The sequence below is a fragment of the Sciurus carolinensis genome, chromosome 7 (assembly GCF_902686445.1).
Source record: "Sciurus carolinensis chromosome 7, mSciCar1.2, whole genome shotgun sequence".
Classification (NCBI taxonomy): domain Eukaryota; kingdom Metazoa; phylum Chordata; class Mammalia; order Rodentia; family Sciuridae; genus Sciurus; species Sciurus carolinensis.
In genome coordinates this window covers 50,419,820-50,432,164 of record NC_062219.1, presented here as the reverse complement: position 1 = coordinate 50,432,164, position 12,345 = coordinate 50,419,820, and positions in this window count along the sequence as shown.

Sequence of the window (12,345 nt, the reverse complement as noted above, 5' to 3'; positions counted from 1 at the left end):
AAGTAAAAACAAGGTAAAGATGGTGAAGTGCGTACATGAGAGAGGTACATGGGCCCCGGTAAAAGTAATGGAAGTGCAGAGTCTTCAGAGAACAGTGACCAGCAGCACTTACAGCAATGCATGGAGGCCACAAGGGAAGGGAAGGCTGGGAGAATAAGGTTTGGGAAATGGTACAGCCTGATCTGCACTCAGGTTCCACAAGACCACAGTGTAGAGGATGCAACAAGGCAAGAAACTGCAGATAAGGACGGGAGGTGGGGAGTCCTTTGGAACCCAAAGTGAGGCAATAACTGTGGGATTATACAAAAGGGACAGATTTGAGAAATTCCATGTCAAAACTGACAGGTGTTGGAGGCCTATCGGCTGCGGATATGTGAAGAAAGCCCAAGTTAGCGATGGAACCAAAATTTTGCAAAGGCCTCTGACTCAGAAGGGTACTGTTGACATTAGTGCAGATGAGGAGCTGGCAGAAGCAGGTGCATGGAGAAAAGACCTTAGTTTTCAGGATAAGTAGTTTAAACACAACAGCACCCACAAGTTGGAGAAATACACTTAAGACCACAGTGTACAATGTGGCAGCAATAACACACTAAGCATTCATAGGGGCCACCTCTGGTGTCGAGGTATGTGTAAGTGTGAAATACACACCAGATTTCAATGATGTGATACAGACCAAAGAATGTAAAATAACTCCATGTTTTTGTTGTTGATGTTGTTTTTACTAATAACACAACACTATCTATAGGGTAAAGTTTAAAGTAGTTTATTTTGGCTCACAGTTCCAGAGGTCTGAAGTTGAGGTCCACATCTTGTGATGACTTCTTGACAGAGTCCCAAGTGCTACAGGGCTCCCATGGTAGGAGATAGGAGTGCGTGTGGGTGCATATGTCTGTCTTCTAGTTTCTCTCTTCTTATAAAGACAAGGGTATAACATTGGGGTACAATCTTGATGACATCATCTAATCTTCATCCACGGTCCAAAGGCTCCACTCTATTTGGATCATTTTACATAGACATTAAACACCAACATGATTTTCAAAAGGGACAGGCCATATTCCAACCATAGAAATTTCATTAATTTTTTTATGATATTATATAGATATTATGAGTTAAGTAAAATATATTACTAAAATTAAGCTCACCTGTTTCTTTTTACTTTTTAAAAATGTGTACCAGAAATTATCAAATGTACATGACTCATTTTCTATTGGACCGTACTGATGCAAGAAATTTTTCTTAAATAATATATTGAGCTAAACAAAATCCTCCTGTATTAACATAAGATCACTATTATAGTACTAGGTCATGATATATCTATGAAGTTGAGTATTTCCTTATGTTTTGTCTTTGAAAGTAAGTCTGTACTTCACATTCATGTTAAATAACATAATGTTTCTGTGTGGAAGGACTCTAATAGCTAAAATGACAACATTTTCAAGGAAGGACTAATATCAAATGGAACAAGAGACATCTAGAAAACAGGTGGGGGGAACCACAGTATATTCAGAGGTAGACCTCTGGGGTTCTACCACCTGTCCTCAGAGTAATCCCTGTAACATTGGTAAGCAATACCCTGCTCCGGTCTCATTATCTTTAGTGACAAAATATGAGCCAGACTGGCCCCATCCAATCCCTATAACTTAATGGCAGAATGTTGAGGTGCAAAGAACTTTATCAAGTTAATGAGTAGAAAAAACAGACGAAATTCCATATGGGAGGAGAGGAATGTTTACTGTAAGGAAAAATTATATCAAGCATCAGGAAGGAGATGTTTGGAAGAAAAGTTTGGAAAAGTTTGAGGATTTCCAATGCCAGACTAAGGAAACAACTTACCCTCTGTTTATCTACCCTCCCCACTTCCACTCCTCACCCCAGAAAGCATTTGGCAGTTTCTGGAGACATAGTTTTGGTTCTCATGATTAGGCAAGAATTGTCTGCTACTGGCAGTTAGGGGGCAGGGGGCAGAGATGCTGCTAAATAAACATCATACATTACCAGATCCAAAGCAAAGAATTTTCTGACTCAAAGTATGAATAATGGCATAGCTGGGAAACTGGCTCTAAGTGATAAAGAGCTAGTCCAGGTTGATGACTCAGTCAGTGGATTGTCCTTCTTTCCATTCTCAACTATGTGAGATATCTATGCACCTTAATCACAACAACTGAACAATTAACACTCTGTCCCTCCTCAATCTTGCATTGTTCATGATTACAAATCTGCCTCTTTTTAAAAAAATAACTATTCAGTGCTAATAAATGTGCACAACTGATTTTTTTAGGTGGATACTCTGCAGAATTTTATTAAGCCTTGGAAAGAATACAATTACTGGGATAGACCAACCTGTTCTGATAAATAGAATAATTATAAGTGACCTGAGAGTGAACTCTTATGAAAGTCAGGAATGTGTTTGCACTAATTTGAGATTTTATTTTCAGTTTCTTTCTGATCTAAGAGATGTTGAAATAGTCAGCCAGAAACTGTCCTCATTGAATTTCCATCTGGAAGAAAAAAAAACGATAGAAATATTGGAGTACCTCCATCTGGATTTTGCAAACTCAGGAACAGAGCTGTGGAATGAACCACTGTTTTCAAAATCCCTGAAACACAGTAGATTATAAATAAATGTAATTTCTCCTCCTCTTTTGTTTACCCATTCTGAGAATATCTTAACCTCCAGAAACAGATCCACATCTGGCAGAATTTTTGATTTTCAAAATTAGGTACAATATGTGATGTTTAAGTTCTCAAATTCTCCCTTTTCCACTTATTTCAAGCTAAAAGTAGGATCAAGGTAATGACTCAAATAACCATCAAGAAATACGCAAGGATCCTATTGTACCCCATAACATAAAGTTCTATTTGTCCAGCAAATACAAAAGACAGTTGGACACTCACTGACAAGATAAACTGAAGCAATAAAGCTGTAGAATGTCTCTTGGTGGTTTTGTGCTGTCTCATGTCATTGAAACTCACCTGTATGCTGATTTTTATCTCTAGCCCAGAGCTGCTTCTTGAATTCCAGGCTTCTATACTCACCTGCCTCCTCAACCCATCTATTTTGATGGCTATAAGACATCTCAAATTTCCAAACCAAACTATACAAACCGAAACTGCTGTTATGTGCAAACCAAACTACTCATTTCCATCACCAAACCTGCTTGTCTAGCAACCATTTCATTTTACATGGTAGAAATCCCATCTCTCCAGTTGTTCACACAAAAGTTCTTCATTATTTGTTTTAAAAATGTATCCAGAAACCAACCTTGTTCTTACCTCCTCACCACTCTAGGATGATCCTCCCTTCTCCACATCACAGCAGTCCCTGTGAACTGGTCCCTCTGTTTTTGTTCTTGCCCTTGATCTATCTTCATCCTGGTCACCAGAATAATCCCTTAAAAACATAAATAAAGTTACTCTGCAAAACTTCCATTGGCATCCCATGCTACCCAAGGTAACAGTCAATGTCCTTGAGCTGGCCTTCGATGGCAAACATCTGGAGACTCAAATTCTTTTAAAAAAAGAACCAAAGAGTAAATGTTTTTGGTGTTTCAGGCTAGATACTCTGTGTCTCAGCTATTTAACTCAAAGTAACTTATGAGAAAATGTAAATCAATGATCATGGCTGTGTTCCCATAAAACTTTACTCACAAAACCAGGCTGTGGGCCAGATTTGGTCAGCAGGCCATAGTGTTTGGATCCCCTGTCCAATATACCTCTTTCCTGCTTTACTTTTCTCCATAACACTTAACATAATCTCACACACTGCTAATTTGCTTGTTAGTTTGTCTCCCACAATTAGGATATAAGATACATGAAGGGAGACACGTTATTTCTTTTCTTTAGGCAGTACTTCCAAGATGTAGAACAATGCCTAGTATATAGAAGGCACTTAACATTTGTTGAATGAATTAATGGTGACTGAATGAATGAAGATGAAGATGCAACTATGCAGGAGATCATTGGTCTGCTTGGCTGATGTATTACTACAGATGGATATGGAGCACTAAAATATACTGTCTCCTGTATCTACTGCCATGCATCCACTCCGCTACATCAGGAAACATTCCCCAACACACCACGTAGCTTTCCTGTCATGAGGATACATATGGATAACTATAAATTAGCATAATGGAAAAGAATTTCTTATGCTTCTACAGCATTCTTTTTTCTTTCTTTTTAATCTTAAATTTTATTATTTTTCCTCTCTTTTTTATTGGTGCATTACAATTCTACCTACTATGGAATTTGTTTTTACATACTCATACCTACACACTCTCAATAACTATTATTCCAATTTGTCCTGATAACATATCTAGAAGGAGTCAGATAGTATTTTATTCATATTTACTAACTATAAAAGACAAGACAAAAAGGTTAAGTCACTTCACAAGGGTCACAGAGTTATCAAGTGTTTCCCAGAATGAGCACTGGAGCTTAGGTGTAAGGACACCTCCACTGAGCAGTCACTTTCCCATGAGGGATTTTTCTCTATGGTACCTTCAATTCCCAGTAGTTAAGTTTTTGTTTCACAATAAAAGGGGAATATATCCAGAGGAAAAAAATGAGAAGAACTTGGCAAAGTTGCAGGAGAGAGCACAGTAGTTAAATTTACCCATTCTGAAAATAATAACTCTCTAGGCTTTAATAAGAGAATTACTGGGTGCTAAATGACAATTTGCTAGTAAGAATGAAGAATTAGGGCGTTGTTTACTGGGGAGGTAGAAAAACTTTTAAAATAATCAAACTTTTAAACTTCTGTGGCCTCTGTTTCTCTAGAGACTCTTTCCCTGGGTTTTGGCAAGGTTCACTCACAGTCTTGAAAATTCTTCTGCAAGTTCTTCCAGTTTCCTTTTTAATCATGGGTTCGGGGTATGGGTATCTGTTTTCTTAGTGGCAAGGAGACAGGCGGGGAGCTTTCTGAGTTTCTGTATCTGAGGTCAACTGTATCCTAAGGGAGACATGGAAATGTGAAACGATGCTTTTTCAACATGACATTCTGATTTATGACATCTGGTATGTCATGGCTTTGTTTCTTTTGGAGATAGAATCAATGAAAACTCAATACAAATTTTCTTTAAAATCTTTCAAACTAACAGCTGAAACATGTAGTCTCTTAATACCTGAAATGTAATTTATATGTAAAAGTAAATTTCAACAGGTTCTGGCATCCACCTTAGGCACACTCCCTTCAATTCATTATGTACAACTACACAACCAGAAAAATCTTTATAACCAACAATCCACCAGCAAAATCTTTTAACAGAATCCTAGAGAATGAACTCCCAATTGCAAATGGCTCATTTAGCAATGAACTGGGAAGGAATGCAAAGTTTCCTCTGGGCTCAGCAGAAACAAGAGAGGTGACAGGGTTGAAGAATCGGAAGAGACACAATGCCATAGGTTTGTCATTTGGAGGGCTCTGTCCTATATTCCTATATTCTCAACCTTCTCTCTCACCATTCTCTTTCAGCTGGGGTTCCCCCATGTGTCCAAATCATTTTCTAGAAGTTTGCTCATTTTACTCTTCTCCTAAGTTGCTATCCCTCCAGTGCTCCTGGGTCTTCCCTGAGTTCACCCCTCTTCCTGATCACTCCAGTCTCTCCTGCCTTCAAACTTCATTGCACACATTGGTCTTCACCATTCAACTTAGTACCTCCACTCACTTTCTAATAATTATTTCACATAGGATTATCTCATTTCTCAACTCCAGGTCACATTTTAGGATTTGTATTTACTGAATCCTTCAGTAGCAGATTTCACATAGTGAAGGATTGAAAATACTTGTTGCACAAAACAAATGATTAACTTTAACATCCTCATGTCTTCATATCCTCTGAGTTCTTTGCAGCTGCCCTTGAAATAAAATCCAAACTTCGCATCACGACGGGCAAAATCCTTTCTGGTCTGGAGCCAGCCTACTCCTACAGCCTCATTCTGTACTGTTCTCAATGCTGCTTCCTCCCCTACTCAGGTTCTCATCTCACAAGCACACACATGCATGCATCCTCAGGTCAGAACCATGCTGAACCCCTAGACATTCCTCATTTGCCTTGTTCTGCTTTATATGTTTTGGACATCTACTAATGTTTTTCATTGGTATGCATTTCTACTTCCTCCCTAACCTATGTGAACCATTCCTTCCCTTGTCCTTGGAAATTCAACTCAATGACTGCAATGAAGTCTATTTGATCTGCACCCCATCCCCACCCAATAGGGGAGCTACCACTGTGTCTTATACATTTTTCCATAGCAATGCTTATAACACTGCATAATAAATGGTAATTGTCTATATGTCTTTCTTGCCTACTGGGTGATGAGATGCTTGATGTCCATGTTGTTTATTCACCATTGTCAATCAGAATCATTCAATAAAACTGGAGTACTAGATAAAATCCTGAAAGGAATTTTTAACAAAACAAAAAATGCAGAAGTACGGGCTCGGCACTCCAAGAATGTAAACGTTAGGTGAGTTAGGCATGCGTACACTAAAAAGACTTAAACGTAACTATATCAGTCAAGATCCTGTCAGAAGACAAAAATCATATTAGCACTTTGAACAGGAAAAAATGTAATACAAAGAATTGTTAATTAGTAAAAGACGGTTAATAACTACAAGGGCCAAAAGAGAACTCTAAGCAGTCCAGAATTTGCAGGTGCAAAAATGCAATTGCTACCATTAGGCTGAAGGAAAGAGGGTAATAAAGGTACCAGAGACTTAAAAGAGGACCTTTCCAAGATTGGTATTCAGATCTCTTTAGAAAGGAGGGGCCTGAAGGTAGAATCAAGGTTATTACCATAGACTTGGCACACTCCAGCTAATCAGAACCTACCTCTGGTTAGGGCCAACATGACCTGAGGATGTTGGCCTCTTTCTAAAGCCAAGCTGCCTCTAGTAGCTGGAGTCCTGCCTCTAGTAGTCCTCCCACATGAAACTGAAAGGTAGGAAGCCAGAATCAATACCTTCCTGTTATTATCACATTCCAGTGTCCCACTAGTCCCTTTATTGACAAAAGCTAACCCCAGGGCAGCCGGCAAAGAAGAAACGTTTACAGGTTTGGCGACAGTTTCACAAAACAGGGCAAGGAAGGGTGTATTTGTAACTGAAAGATAATAAATTGAAAACTGGTTCAAAGTCAAAGCAAAATTAAATAAGGAGATAAACTAATATGTTGTATATGTAAGACATTAAAATGAATAAGCAGGAATTTCTATGGGCAAAGTTAATCCATTATATTTTATTATTGAAATAAAATTATAAATGTCTTCTATTTTCTATAGGCCAACAAAAATTTTAATATAAAATAATGCAAACATAATTTTTCTTGGGTTATGCTGATTGCATATTTAGAAATACAGAGGAAAACACATTCTTTTTTCTAAGTTCTAGTATCAAACAAAAAGTTAGGTTTATGTAAGAAAAAATGATGAGTTTGGGGTAATTGAAATATTATCAAAATGCTGTAAACTATCTTAACCAGAATCCACAATGGAAAATATTTTTTCATAGAATAATTTATTCTTTTCTCTGCATTAGAATAGTAAGAAAACATGGAAGACTAAAGAATAACAAAGGGAAGAAGAAAAACATCAACCTGCTAATTTTGTCCAGCTAAGCAATGATATGCCATTTAATAGAATGAAGGTATAAAATAATTTTTAAGAGACCAATCAAACTTACCTATTAGACACTGGGTACAGGATAGAGAGTACTAGGACCACAGAGTCACAAGTTGGGTTCATTACCCTGAAACCTGCTCAGTATAAAATGTATCTATCCAATTTCTGTGACTTCTCCCTTAATTCTCCATTACAAATATGGATTTAGATATTGTGAGTACAGTTCTGCATATTGTGTATATCCTTTTCAAGATGTATAATCTAGAATCATGACATCAATGATGAGAACAAGCATTGCATTCTCAAGTTCAGAAGATGTGAAGATTACAGAGACATCTGTGAAAAGTGGAATTGACTGAAAAAGTTTTCTAAATACAACACATATTGTGTATTACAATTTCCTAAATGCAGGCTGAAAATACTCTCAGACTGGTTTGTGCTTCCAGCTGACATGAAAAAGTTTAAAACTGAACAGGCTGCAGATATTAGAATATTAGCATAAAGGATAAAAAATTCAACTAGTATTTTTCTGTACCTGCTTTTATAGCAAGAGCCACAACTGATTGTGACATTGCTCAGCCTGATTAGGTTTCCCTTCAGTTTTAAATCAACACCATACATCCTCAGTATGCTCTTTCTTCCTTATCTCTTCAACATCAGAAGACAGAAGACTTTTTTTTTTCTTTCTTTTTTTTTTTTTTTTTTTTAATTTGCCTTGGATGACCTCCCGACACAGGCCACTGGTTTTCACTAAGGAATAGAACAGAGCCCATTAGAAATGCTTATTTTTTCTAGCAAAACAGCACCCACAATGCATTGCCTTTTCTCAGAGAGCTAAATAATCTTAGCACATATGTCTTAGGAGTCATTTTGAAAGGGACAAGTCACTGAAAGAAAGTTGTTCTTTTTCTTTGGGGAGCATCTGGGAGTAATATTCCCACGTGTCAAATCTGTTAGCTCCTGTCTCACCCACACCAAGACACCTGGTTGCCAGATACACACTCTGGCTTGTCTACTTACCAGCAGCACGGAGGGTTCTTGGATTAGGGTGGCCCTAAGATGGAGTGCTCACCAGAGAAAACATAACATTCTATACTTTTTTCACTAAACAATATTATCGGAGGGAGTTGATCAGTCAATCCTCATTATTTTTCTTAGCGTCTGGTAAATGCTTATCTGACCCCTTACTCACTTTGTTGAGCATTAATGGAAAACTGAACTCAGATCATATTTCTGAAGTACTCATCAGACATTCATTGGCACCCATATGTGTTTTTCTCAAGGTAAACCTAGACAACCTCTATTGAGCCTTGCATATCTTGCTGTTTTTTATAAGATTCATTACATGTCCTAGGAAGAATTGTTTATATGCTCAGATTTTTTAATGAGGCTCAGGTATTTCAGTTGTTTCCCAAGAAAGCACTGTGGATTAAATTCAAACCAGACAGAATTCATCAACACATGTTCTCTGATGAATTATTATTTGTGTGAACTGACAAAGCAATGTGATTTTTCCATCAGTCATTTAGTCTACCCTTTCACAATTGGCAATAAATGTTTATTCTCTTCAATAAAAATGATATAAATACACTTGCAAACTACTGTTTGTTATGATTTGGAAGGTGAGAGCAACTCCTTTAGAAAAAAATCCCATTCAAACATTATGTAGATCTTCATTGGGTTCAAAACTAGGAAAGTCACCTTTCTGAAAATTTACTTCTATGATAAATACTCGCCAGGTACTTAATAATGTTCGAAGACTTTATCTCAACAGCTACTCAAGGCTCAAATGCCCTAAAGGAAATTAAAGAAGATAAGCAAATAGAATATCTCTGCCAATGATGGAAACAAGATGTAATATATCACCTCTCAATAAACTTGATTATATGGTGTACCTGTGGAGTAATCAGTCAGATATGTCAAACAATTGCTTCAAGTAATAAGAAATTGCTATTTTCTGAAACAGTAGAAATTTAAAGTCTATGTCTTTTTTCTCTTTCATGTCCCAATGACCTATCATTGCATATATCTTAAATTAATAGCTTTGTATTTTGTTGCATTTTGGAGCTATTGAAAACTATAAAGATCACAGATTATTTAAAATTTGTCTTCTAAAGTGAATAAATATAGAATAGAGTTTCTCAGGCTCAGCATTATTGACATTTGGGCCAGATAATTCTTTGTTGTGTAAGACAGACTTCTTCACTGGAGGGCGCTTGGCATCATCCCTGGTAGTGACACCCACCAAATGCAGGTAGAGCTCCTGACCCCAAGTTGTAACCAACAAAAATATCTCCAGGAATTGCCATATATTCCCTGGGGACAAAAAAAAAAAAAATCACTCTACAATCCCCGATCTAGAATAAGTTCCCCATTCTATATCAAATGGAAAAAAATTTATGTATAAAACATTCAGAGAAAGGCATTTCACCCCCCCGGGAAGCCAACCCTGACACAGATGGGAAAATGGAAATGCAAATGGTTTCTTTGCGAGAGGATCTCAGGAGGTGTCCATAAGGAAATAGAGGTGAAACAGTGACCAGAGGGTGTTGGGACTAATGACACGTTAACTAACTCAGGTTGACTCCTTACTCCCTGGTGAGTGAACAAGATCAAGGCCTCAAAGGCGGTTTCAATAGTTAATGACGATAAACCGGACCACCGTCAGGGATTGGTTAACAACAGTTCCGCGAACGTGACCAGCTCGTGCTTGCCATATAGTCCAATGGGACTCTCGCCTCTGTGAACCCCCGTGCCTTGCTGACCTTTAAGCTGACTGGTTCCCTCCTAGCCCCCACCCTACATAAAAGTTGTGTAATTTCCTCAATAAACGAGTTCCTGCTGTGACTGGTCTCCCTGACGCGTCTGATTGTACTCCGCCCATAGGGCTGGGAGCGGGCGGTCAGTCAGCCCTACCTATCCCGGTCTGACCTTGTTGGGGAGTGTCCCCTTCCCTTGCCGCTGGTCGAGAAGAGCAAGGGGGCTTAAGGCCCTGACAAGTGGGAAACCAGGGAAGGTTGTCAAGGTAAGTACCTCTAGACTGACCGGGCTCAGTTTTGCTTGGAATACAGTACTGAACACTCAGGGTTCACAAACTCTCATTGTTCCTCTGTTAAAGTTGCTTCTCTACTAACTTAAAGGAATAAACCCACTGGCCTAACATCCAAAGCTCTCTTCTCTCACCACAACCTATTTTAATAGCCTTCTTTTTCAGTCATACCTTATAACTGTCTGATTTTAAAAAATTAACCTCATCATTTCTCAACCAGATTCCCAATTTCCTGTCTCTATGACTGTTTACATTGTGCCCTCCATCTGAGAGCACCACTTACCTTATATTCCCTCTTTCACGCCTCTCTCCAAATTTCATAATCTTTCAAGGCCCAGTTCAAATGCCACTTACTTCTTCCAGATTCCCATGCCTTTGCTCTAAGAGGCTCCGCTGCCACACCTTTGAACTTCTTACCAACTGCTAGTGCCTAACCCACATTCTAGCTGTACATGAAGTTACTTGCATTCCTGGAGAAAAAGGGTTGCGTCTTATCCAACACCATGCCCCCAAAATGGTCTACCAAATGAAAGAAGAAACATTTTCATCTTTCATCTTCTTTTTTCCTTAAAGAAAATATATTGTAATTTTTTTATAGTTTGATCCTTGGGTCAACATGGGGATAAGTTTGAGTCCTTCCCTGACCTTTTGCTTCTTCAGAAGTGGTAACAACCACAAGCTCTCAGCCCGATAAGACTGTACGGATCCCACTCTAGGCATCATCCCAAAAAGGTCCTTTTTAATCAATACTAATTACCCATTATATTATTATTATATTACGTGAAGTAATATACAGATGATCCTGTCTCTCCTTAAAGTTACAAAGGATTGTCCCCACCCTTTTGGTTATCCAAGTGTTTTCTATTTTTTCCAGTGTCAGTGTAGTTTGTGTTAAGTCCCAGAAGACCAATATCTTAGCACATACAAATTGGCTTCTGAATGCATGGATGCTGGTGATGAGTTCTTGAGTTCCATTGGGTGGAGATATTTCCCAGTAGAGTTTTGTTGGATGAGTATATCAGGGAAACTTCAGCACCAAATGAACAGTGTATCCTGCATTCTGAATCAGTGCTGGTTAAGTTGGTCAATGATTCAGAATAAATAGTTCTTTATCCTGTCTAAAGAGTCCAAAACTTAGGTGAGTGAATAACATATTTAAAAAGATGTAAAAAATTACACAGGTTGTAGATGGCAAAGCTCGAATATGAACATATGCTCTGTTTTAGAGATGGACAACAGTTCATGCTTCCCACTTGTAACATCCTACTTACATCTTCACCATCCTACCACTAGTTTACTCAAAAAAACATCCATTGTAGGTCACGTGTAGAAATATATATTCTGTCAGCAGGGAAAATACAAAGAATGCAGATGGGCCCCAAGTTTCTAAGGATAGTCATCAGCCCTGAGAATTCTCTCAATGACTATGATGACTTCTCCTCACCATAAGAAACAAAATAAATGTAATGTTCTTCATTGATACTGCTGTGTTAATCCAAGTTGTCAAACAATGGAAAGAGATTTTCAGTAAAGTGGATTGAGTATCATCCTTTGTTTCTGGACCTGTGTTCATTGGTCCTCAGTGGTCTGAATACCTTAAAAAATAGAACACAAACATGGAGATCTTCAGTCATAATGTTTTGTTCTTATTTTTAATTATATTCATTTTCAAATGACTG